The sequence below is a fragment of the Ptychodera flava genome, unplaced genomic scaffold (genome assembly GCF_041260155.1).
Source record: "Ptychodera flava strain L36383 unplaced genomic scaffold, AS_Pfla_20210202 Scaffold_129__1_contigs__length_157824_pilon, whole genome shotgun sequence".
Lineage (NCBI taxonomy): Eukaryota > Metazoa > Hemichordata > Enteropneusta > Ptychoderidae > Ptychodera > Ptychodera flava.
The window spans coordinates 2,121-14,271 of record NW_027248311.1 but is presented as its reverse complement, the minus strand read 5'-3'; positions in this window follow the sequence as shown (position 1 = coordinate 14,271).

The following is a 12,151-nucleotide window of genomic DNA, read 5'->3' as shown; positions in this document are numbered from 1 at the left end:
AAAAAAATTTGGACTCTTCAGGGCCGAGCTAAACTCCAGCTAAATTAGAAAGTTTAGAACGCTTTTTAGATCGGGCTAAATATCGTAATTATCGGATATATCGCTGGAAAAAAATTTGGACTCTTCAGGGCCGAGCTAAAGTCCAGCTAAATTAGAAAGTTTAGAACGCTTTTTAGATCGGGCTAAATATCGTAATTATCGGATATATCGCTGGAAAAAAATTTGGACTCTTCAGGGCCGAGCTAAACTCCAGCTAAATTAGAAAGTTTAGAACGCTTTTTAGCTCGGGCTAAATATCGTAATTATCGGATGATATATCGCTGGAAAAAAATTTGGACTCTTCAGGGCCGAGCTAAACTCCAGCTAAATTAGAAAGTTTAGAACGCTTTGTAGATCGGGCTAAATATCGTAATTATCGGATATATCGCTGGAAAAAAAATTGGACTCTTCAGGGCCGAGCTAAACTTCAGCTAAATTAGAAAGTTTAGAACGCTTTTTAGATCGGGCTAAATATCGTAATTATCGGATATATCGCTGGAAAAAAATGGACTCTTCAGGGCCGAGCTAAACTCCAGCTAAATTGGAAAGTTTAGAACGCTTTGTAGATCGGGCTAAATATCGTAATTATCGGATATATCGCTGGAAAAAAATTGGACTCTTCAGGGCCGAGCTAAACTCCAGCTAAATTAGAAAGTTTAGAACGCTTTTTAGATCGGGCTAAATATCGTAATTATCGGATATATCGCTGGAAAAAAATTGGACTCTTCAGGGCCGAGCTAAACTCCAGCTAAATTAGAAAGTTTAGAACGCTTTTTAGATCGGGCTAAATATCGTAATTATCGGATATATCGCTGGAAAAAAATTTGGACTCTTCAGGGCCGAGCTAAACTCCAGCTAAATTAGAAAGTTTAGAACGCTTTCTAGATCGGGCTAAATATCGTAATTATCGGATATATCGCTGGAAAAAATTTGGACTCTTCAGGGCCGAGCTAAACTCCAGCTAAATTAGAAAGTTTAGAACGCTTTTTAGATCGGGCTAAATATCGTAATTATCGGATATATCGCTGGAAAAAAATTTGGACTCTTCAGGGCCGAGCTAAACTCCAGCTAAATTAGAAAGTTTAGAACGCTTTTTAGATCGGGCTAAATATCGTAATTATCGGATATATCGCTGGAAAAAAATTTGGACTCTTCAGGGCCGAGCTAAACTCCAGCTAAATTAGAAAGTTTAGAACGCTTTCTAGATCGGGCTAAATATCGTAATTTAGCTGTGTTTAGCTGTGTTTTATCGTGTTTAGCTTATTTAGCTCCGATTGACAATACACAGGGTTTAGAACAGGAACACTGCAAGAGACACAATTCCGCACCTAACTCGTGTGTCGGGATGTCTTTGTGATGGATAATTTGAAGAAGTGACCGTTGAGGGCGGTAAGATTGGCGGACAAGGCTTTCAGAAAACCAGGAGTAAGTCAGGAGGTCCTCCGAATGAAGAAATTTTAACAAAAACTTTTCATTATTTTGGTATCGATACAATGCCCATTTTGGTGTTAATAACCATGTAAATATTTGTATCACCTTCCTGTGTCGCTTTCGCTTTCGTCATCACAGAAAAAACATAACGTCGGTGGAAATTTTGGTCTTTATGAGTCGTGACTATCGTCACTCATCATTTAAATAGATAGACGACATAAACTTTATTCTCTCGGTGGTCATTGATCAAACCTTACAGCAGATTCATAACCATGTGCCTTGTTTATGTAAAAAACTAAATTCCTTGAGCATCGGTACAACGTTCTGTACAATTAGCGGTAGAGATGATAATTGGTGACGAAAACCACGGAGGTCAATGAACTCAGAGTTTGTAATTGTTGGAGGAATGTGAAAGGGACAAAACACTTTAACAAGACGAAATAGATCTTGATTACACATCTTAGATTTTCTTTCGAGAGAAAGTGCCACGAAGCCGGTTGCTTGAAGAAGCGATTAAAATAATGTCTCTCTCTCTCCACAAGTGAGGGTCGTACTATTTGTAACCGATTATTCTCCATGTTCAGCTTATAACCTAGGGCGTTCTTGCGATCACAACGCATGAAGAAAACCTCTGTAATACGAGAGACATGAAACGGTTTTCTCAAGTAGGCCTCTGTCCGTGTAAAGCAACTGAATAATCTCTTATGGAATCTTTGGATACATTTATTGCCTTTTTAATGTTTTCGGGGTCAGAATGTTCTGAACAAACGTAAAGAGAACACTATTTCAATGTTAAAGCGTTTATTCTGAATAACAATAATACGGGTGGATAATTACGCGGGTGGTTTATTAGACCCCTGTGTCTGTTACCGATCAATAACCTTTTGATTTTCACAGACAGAAAGCGTGCCGACTCTTTGACTTCTCCGGACGAAGACAATGTCATCGACTTGCAGCGCTTGAATTCGGCGAACGACAAAAGACTTTTGGTTTTAATTCCACCACTGCGCTTAAACCGAAACACTCGAAGTTTCTTCAAACTAATGCCAATCATAACGCAAACTGTGAGATAGTCTGTGATATAACAAAATTGCGCACCGACAGACAAGTGTGTCCTCCTCAGCAAAGATAACACAAGCTTCGAGTTAATTGCCGCTGAAAGTACAGTTGTTCAGGTGTGATCTTGCTGAGAAGATAAGCTGTCGACAAATCGATACATAATCATAATGCGATAGGAAAAATTCGATGGGAAATTAGGGTCTGTTTTGAAAAGACCACAAAGACAGTTTAATTCTACCAGGTGTAATCTGCCTCCCTGATACTGTAAACAGGTCGATGAATGAGACTCGATGGATCAACTATCTGTCCATGCCAACAGCGTACGATGTCGTGGGAATAGGAACCGTATGTATACGGTAGTGTGGTTACAGAAAGTATCAGATGACAGACATAATGACACCGATGATAGTGTACTTGTTAGGTGCAACGTTTCACAGCCTATAAATTGATGTCCTGCAAAAACGTCTATAGTGGAGAGTTTATCCCTAGATATACAGTATTCGTGATTGCAGCCGTAATTTTAATTAATGTGTTTCGTACTCGGTTCAAGTTTATTGAAAAATTCCATATCACGCCACATTTTCAACGATGTCAAGTTAAAGATATCCGCGTTTTCTTCTTTTTTCTAAAACAATATGACATTTAGCTCTCCCAGGATGTAAAATCCTCTGAATAACAGTATTTTTGAACACTGCTATAATAAGATCACCAAGAAGACACCTCATATATTTTGTAAATTCTAGTTATGATATTCTTAGAGAGTTATTATATGCTGTTAGAAAATGCGATGTCTTTGTGACGGGGCTCCAGTGCGTCTGCAAATCATAAAGAATCGCCGAGACAGTCTGCCGACTTCTTAAAATACTGCTGCGATTGTCGGTATTAACGCTACCATCTCCCGTTCGCAGTCCCCGTTGCCGGTCAACAACAAACGAAGAGAACTGTCGTTACCGGGCAGCAATCTAACAACCATGTATACGTACCAAAGGACGTATTTTTGTTTTAATTAAGACGCTATTATCTGTTAATTAGTCTTAATCCGGAGTTTTCGGTTACCTGGAACACAGTATCTCCATCACGTGACTGCAACCATTGACCCTCAAAGGTCTATGCTGGAAGGCGGTCCGTGCAAAGAGTCTGCGTAATATCCTATAAAAACTTCTGCGCTGAGTGACTCCTTATAGTCCATGTACTGATGTGGTCCCAGTATTTTTCATACATGACACAATAAAACACTTTGGGCAAATTCGTGTAAATTTGTGTAAATTTTACACTTCCGTGGATAATTCGAATTGCACTCACCCAGATATTCATAGAAATGAAACAGATATGGAAGAGTCGATAGGAACCACATAAAATTTGTCGCGCGTGTCAAGAGGTTGAATTTGACTCCGTTCACAAACCCAAGGTATTTGTACAGTGCGAATGAACGAAGTCAAACGCGGGATATCATAGTTGATCAGTACAAGATGCAATTTGTCGGCGCTGTCGGAAAGTTCCTCTACGGCTATGTTTTAGAATATTTCCCGCCATCTGCATTGTTTGTCTACATCAAGTAAATGCCGACTCAAAGGCTTATTTCGCGGTAATTTTAAAGTGAACAACAAATATGTGTACATAGAGGAGATAACAAGATCGATCAGAAGATGGCGCGGTCTCTGTAATTTCGCGCGTTATTTATCGTGACCTCGTGATCAAAGACTGATTCACAAATACCTACCCGGTCAGATAAATCCAAATGCCTAGAATTCCAAGACGCCAATTATAGAGCACACTTCATACCTAATGATTCTTATGAATACAGGATTTATTGTAATCAAATTATGTATCAAGGTCAAGACTATGTATTCCATAATTATATCACGATAACAATAATGATATCATCTTTGTCTTCAATCATTGAGTACCTGGAAACTGTAAATTGAATAACCTGACGGGAAAAACGATAACTTGATGAAGATAAAAAAAAATAGTTATTTCAAGAGCACAGTAAGATCGAAGAGCTTTCCACTTTATGCAGATATTAGTATGTATGTAATCAACTGTATGAATTTAACGATGAATAATGCTTTCCTCCTGATGAACCTCAATGACAGGTTGAATACCTTATGTTAACCATGTTCCAACACTGTATAATGTTCCAGGATGATGTGACATGTTTGTCATTTCTCAACTCTTACACATAGTGGGCATTGAAAATCTACAACAGCTCATAAGTATAAAGCTTGCCATAAAAATTCAAAAAGTGTTATCAATAATAACAATACGTGTAAACAAAGTGGAATCTATTCACACCTATAACCTATAAACCTGTGTCAGACGTCAGATTGTCTTGCCAGGGAATTTGCCCACAAGATTACAATTTCAGTGGGAAAAAAGGCTATTATGATACCTCCATAATGCTCTTGCAGACTAGAACAAACTTGATCCCTGGGATCGAGTCCCCACCCTTTACGTCGGGTAATAAGTCGCCGGCTTTGAGAGATGCGACAGACATTGATAAATAGATTAGCGTCGAAAATCCTGTGTTATACAATGTTTTGGAGAATTAACAGATTACGGAACAGCGTGTTTGAATAGATTACAGAGACTGTTTATTCCGTGTTTTCCTCAGACGATATTTCTGGAACAATTCCGACCTTTGATAGGTAAACAGGTCGATATCGCAACCCCTCGGCGACTATAGCAACATAGTGTCATAAAGCCAACAATCTCCGAAGATTTTGAAGAAAGACGGGGTTTGAAGACAGAGAAACAGGATTTGTTACATCTCGGAAATATATTCACAATTTGAATCATAGTCATTTTTTCAAGAAAGTCATAACTTTATAAATATCACGAGTTGTGCAATTTACGTCAGACATTTGGATTTGCACGGTAATATTTTAGCTTAGAAAGAACGCAACAGGTTTTCGTTTTGCCAAACTTTTGTTGATAAAGTCCAAAGTTGAAGGTTTTCTTTTGCATATTTTTGAAATTTGGTCTGACACAGGCCGTCCACCACTCGTTACTGTAGTCTGACAAGGTTTCGGCGCTAATTCCCACCAAAAGCGTCCAGCATGCCTTGCCACCTATCCGTATCCAAGAACAACCGCCGACTGGAGACATTTAATCCGTCCAAATATATTATTATTGTTCTACAGTCTGGTTTGTCCACATCTTGATCATACAAACTAATGAAAACATTTAAATTAATACAAAATCCGATAATCCGAAACAATCCACCCGCGCATCACCAGTCAACGATTCTATCCTCCAATGACGAGAATCAACAGGTGGTTGGACGGTAACGAACGCATGCGCACAGCCGCACCGTTCAAATACGGCTACTTGTACGGTTAAAACATGCAAAGTGGTCAAAAAGGAAGGCGAAAGATAATAATGCCAAAAATAAACGATGCGCCTGGTTTTGAACACAAAGACAAAGCAATGTGAGCAATTGAAATCTTATGTATACTTGCGCATTTGTATAAATCTAAGAGCGATATTTTCAGCCGCAAAGATCTAGGACTTCAGGTCAGGCCAAGAACGACATATGGACACACAGAACTAATCTAAGATACAAGGCCACACCTTTGAACATAGCTTGTTCCACTTACTTTGTAACAGACTTTCTCCAAGTCTGTGGGCATATAAGTATCAAAACATATAATAAATTGAAGGACTAAACATCAGCAGACCGACGCGCTAATGGTAGGCTGTTGCGTAGATCATAGAGTGAACGCCTTGGCCAGCTAGTAACTCAGCTGTCGAGAAAAGCCAGGCGACTGGGGACTAGTCTAACTTTATAACAATTGTTGTTTTTGGAAATTTGAATTAGAGATTCTTCTCTATGTGAAAAAGCTTTCAAAAATTGACTGACAATGTGTTTCTGTAATGAAATGTGTCACATTGAACTGATATTTACGTACAAGTAGTTTCCTCTCCCGAGTAGCAAATTATGTCTTGCGCCCCCATGCGACAGTAATGGGAGATTGTGGAAAATCATCGCAAAAAAAACTCCGCACACAGATTGCACGCTAATGTGACCCAATTCCGGTTACAAAGACCGCCATCTGCAGATTCAAGTTACATATGTTCATAGGAATTTGCTCCGAGAAATCAATTAAATAAATCGTTTTATTTTTCAAGAATTCAAAGGGATTTATGTGCGGTTTTTATGGGATACCACTCTCTTGTTCCTAGTCAGGGTTTTTTATTCGTGTACCACGATGCGTGGTCGGTGGGCGGGCTGGCAGGCAACGTTCATTCCAATGAACGCCCACCATGTCCACGCATCGCTGCGTCCGTTCTCCGGCACAATGATTGATTTGTTCCGCAGTACGAAGTGAATCCATAGTTCTAGGTTTATTCAAGTTTTTTCTTTGATCCCCGGGAATAATATGACATTCCACTTTACACCCACGTTCACGTTACTGACGTCATTTGATCCATCGGCTCTCTCGATGACACTTTGTCGTTGAATGACTTTGCAAACAGCTGTCAGTAGAGAAAATACCGGCGTTGAGAACTGCTTTGGATTTTCCATGTAGGCCTTCACAAAAGCGTACATCATTCATATTTACCTGATGACTGGAAAAAAATAAATTTCGAGAGATAGAGCCAGCAGAATAATTAATGTATTTTATCGTGTTTCCTAAATTGTTCGTTTCTTCTCCGCGAGTCTTATCAGGTTGTCTTGGTTAAAAGCCGAGTTTTCAATGATCAGTTACGCGGTCGAAGAGAAACAAGGAAAACGTCAGACTCGGCTTGAGCACGCGCATAGCGTAACCGTGAACCTCGTTGCCAAAATATGTGTTAATATCGAGTTTATAATGTGAGTCACTGAGCTTCGTCGCGGATAAAGCGCTGGACAGAGCTGTACAGAAAACTTTTTTCCCGGACCCTACGACTTCAGTTTGACCGGAAGTGACCAGGCCAATGTTTAAAAAATGCTCGCCACGGACAAATGGTCCATGTCAAACCTTGCATTACTCATAGGTGAGTAGTGGCAGTACGCGGAATACTTCAAAATATCGTCCTTGTTCACCGGTAAACGCAAGTCAAGACGGAGGGATAATGTTGAGCATTTATTGCCCAGAACATTTACCTGCGTATGGATAGAATTGTTTAAAATGCTCAGATATAAATAAAGTTGGTCATTGAACGGAACTTTCATTATATTCTCTCTGCGATACTCTGCTGCGTAAAGACAACAGATACGAGTACGACTTCGATACAAACACCAACATTGACTTCTACATTTCAACGAAAAGAAATATGCACGTATTAACACTTCTCTTGAAAACTCCGACTCAAAATTTGTACGAAAATAGCATATATTTATCATTTTTTAAATCTTTCTTCATGCTTACGGCACAGGGAACAAAGTCTAAGACTTCGCCAAAATGGTTTCATTTCTACCCGCAAATGTTATTAATTTTTCTATTTTAGCACTTGGTTTGCAGGCATACAGTAAACATTTGGGATGAAGCCCGCAATTGTAGGTGAAATTTCCAAAAAACTCATCGGAGTTCTGTTTAATTGACCTGTTTGGTTCTGAGAAGTGATTTAAGAGGGTATCATACGAAGAGTCAAAAATACGCAGTTGACACTTCATGGAATTGAATCAAACTTACTTCTAGATTGACGCAATGAGTCACCCGAGCGGACGAATAAAGGAGGTCAAATTAATGACGCTATGGACTGTTTCCATGACGAACTTAGCGAGCATTTACCAATGCACAGAGCATGCGCTCTATTTCAATCGGCGACTTAAAACATGCTTCCTTTTTCGCTCTCAGGGTGTTAAAATAACGTAAATTTCCACAGAAATGGCGTGTATCAGTAATCAGTAGACAGTTTTAAAACAGGGCAGCAATAACAACAAAACTTACTCCAAATATTATCTGTCTTTATCTACAACTTAAGTCTCATGAATCTTGTAACCTTCTGACAGATCTAACGTTTGCTTATGTCTTTTCTCTCATTTATAGGTTTGGGACGAACCATTGTACGGTCCCCGACTTGGTGGTGTGTGTGAGAGAGAGAGAGACAGAGAATGAGAGACAGACAGACAGAGACAGATACAGAGAGACAGAGAAAGAGACAGATAGGCGTACAGACAGGCAGACAATCAGGAATAAAGACAGACAGAGAGAGGGGACATTTGTGCGTGTGATTCACATTTACCCTGTAGTAACAGATGATTTATGTTGAATAGATCTGACCAGCGACTGAGAAAGCAATCCAATCTACAAGTATGATTATTAAGTCGTACCATTTAAAAATAAAGATCAGAGTATATCAACCCCTTCAAAAGGTTCCGGTCGGGATAAGGGAGTTATTGTAATTTGAGAGTGATAAAATTTATGCTAGTCAGTCTTGAAATGTCCTCGTACTTGAAGATAAGAACACATTTCTACTTTTCATTCATTGTTTGATGGTTTTTTTAGTTCTGTCGTTTATGACCGTTGAGGAGAGAAGCACGTGCCACTGCCGTAAATTATCCGACGTAAAGAAATCGGTCAAGTAAAAAAGGTAGTCTGTGAAACTTTCTCTACCAGAGCCTATACTTTAAAATATATCAAAACTTATTATAATATTTAAAAAACAAGATTTATAACTCGCCAGCCGTAAACATTTCAGCGTCCTAGCAATACAATCGAAGTCGGACAATTGTCCATCTTTTGCACTTTTCATTGGGTTAAAGGTCGTCCAAACTAGTTCTGACGTGTTTCATTAGCTTTGGTAGAGGCGATGGGCATTTTCTTTCTATTGTTGTGAGCATTTGAGAAACATTCAGAACTTTTGAGCAAAAAATCAAAATGTGGGGACGTAGACCCTGGAACGAGACTTCATCTGGCTCCCTGAGTTGTACTTGGCAACGTGATGTCACTCAACGTAGAAATATTTGTATTGGGTCGGATGTCAGAAGCCTATGCTTCTTAGAGTCCTTCAAATGATTTAGGTCGACACAGCGACGAACTTCCTCTGTCATCCGATTTTTATTGGGTGATAAAAATTCCGGCCACGCACAGTTTTCATTCATAAAAATACCCGCGTCGCACGAATCGCGCATTTATGCAAATTAACGATGAATTAAGCGAAGGCGTATCCTATTCTATATTGTTTGTCCTGTCGTTAATCTATTTCACGTTCCGTTATGTGATAAAATGCACAGGTTAATAAAACAACAAGCAAATTGTTGAGGAAAAATCAAGAATAATTATGATGAAAGAAAATTTGTGTCGCAGCGAAAAATGGAAACAACCCTTTCTTTAGGCTTAACATTTGACTTTTGATCACATGCTTTGATTCGAAAAGTTTTTCTGGTAGCTTTGTATTTTTTCTTCGCGCTCGTCCTGGTAATTCTTTCTTTTCTTTCAATTGCTAATGAAACCTCATGATCTGCTAAAAACATTTACGTTAGAAGCGGTTGCCTTCTCTTTGCATAACTGACCTTTTTGCCGTGCAATACTCATCTCCAAACCGAAAGGCACCACAACCTACAGCGTGATATGAACACACGTGGTGTTGTTTGCTATTGGCACCTCCCCGCTATTGAGGTTGACCCCTCCTCAGCTATTGTTGTTGATCCCTCCTCCACTGATGACGAGATTGTGAGTCATAAGGTGACGTCATCCTCGAATTCAAATTTGTTACACGTGGTAACAAGCTATGTCTCAACCAATTTACCGACAAGGTTGAATCAAATTAAGACACTTTCAAATATCTAAAAAGAGGGTCAAAATCCATGTAAAAAAACTAAGTATTGTGTTTCAAAAAGAGTATAGCTCGGCGGGGAATCCTTTTAATTTTTGTGCTCAAAGCATCCAAAATAAAACAGAGCAAAATTGAAATTCATCCATTCCTTCTTTGAATTGGATGTAGAACATATTCGGGTATAAAGTAAAATAGGAAGGTAGACATAATCACAAACGCCAATTCAATTTACACATTTCATAATTTCTCTCACATGGAGTAAAAACCATTCCAAACTTTTTATTCAGATGCAATACGACGCTAAAGCATAAAGTCAAACACACTATCTAAAGTCGTTAATCACACTTATATCTATCAATATTTATTTTAAATTTTCCCCGCCGTGCCTTTCTTAAACAATATTTCCACATGGTCGTTCGTGCGCGACCTTTCGCCAGAAGAAGGTCGTTGATTGGAGACACAATCCCATTCAAACTCACCGTCCGTTAAAATGTCCGGTATTCGTCGGAATCGGATCGGATGTATACGATTATCTCAGCTAATGATGCCAACATGAACAACATCTCTGTGTAATTAATGGCGTATTAGAACTTTGAAAAGCTTTAGGAATTCAGGATAAATTGGAACTCGATGAATCCCCTTTCTTCTACTTTCTTAAGTTTAAGGCTTTTTTGTTTTAACACGCTACGCTATAATTAGTTCACAACCGATGCAACTTTTCATTCTATCGCGCGAAACGTTCCATATAATTTTATGCACGTTGAAGAATTTCGTAAAACACTGTCCAATCATTAAGATAATGATTGTGAGAAGATTGTTGTATATCACTTTTATGATTATGAACGGCTTTAATGCTTGTATTACGATCTGCAGGTGGTATTACAATAAATATATTTGAATTTCATGTCTATGAATATATATCGGTATTTTGTCGTTTCGTGGAAACACAATCGACGTACGGACCCTATGGAGGTCTGCGTTAGGATATACAAAGCGACGAAACTTGAAGAATGCGGGCTCCGTACTGTTCTACACGTGCATGGGGTTCACCGACAGGGGCTGATCCAACCAATGCCTGCCATGCGGTGCGAAGATGATACCACAGTTACACTATCCAAAGGTAGAATAATCGTTATTATACAAAGTTTTTGGACGGCGGCAGAAAATGTCGACGTTATCCTTGTGCGGAAGTGGAACATATTGAACAGTCTGAGAATGTGTGAGTCGATTAAAATTCGCCATTTTTGAATTACATAGGCCTGGTTGAGATTTCGCTCAAGATTGCGACGAATTAATAGCATCGATCACATCACTGTTGAACCGTTATAGTTTTGTTTCGTTTATCAGTATATCGATGAACTCTTGACGGTGCCCCGCTTTTCATCCGACCACCGGAAACCGCGTGGGGTCCGCATTGTTCTCAACAAATAACAGGAGCTATTGAAAGGAATGCGTACTCCAGTATAGCATATCACAATGGACCTGCACACAACCTATTCATCCGTTATGTTCTCAGTGGATCTCAAAGTAGGACACGACGTCACCGTATAATCAGGATCGCTTTCAAAGACACCACATTCCGATACTCTGCCGCTTGGGAATTATAACAGAGTATGTGGGTAACTTGTTTCGGACAGGTTGGATATCATGGACAATCGTTGTACAAATTGCAGCTACAATCGTTGAAAACCATTGTACTGTATTTGTGTCGCCTGAAGTTGTAGTGGGAACAGTACAACAGGAAATATGGTATATAATTAATTAAAAAACATTTTCTACGCTGTCCTTGGCTAGATGGTCAGTTGAAACCATGAAATAGTGTAGACAAGGACGAGAAAATCGAGGTATCGAGGTATCGAGGTATCACGCCACTGAATCAAGGTAGAGGAATGTGCATAAATGGTAGAAGAGATGGCCA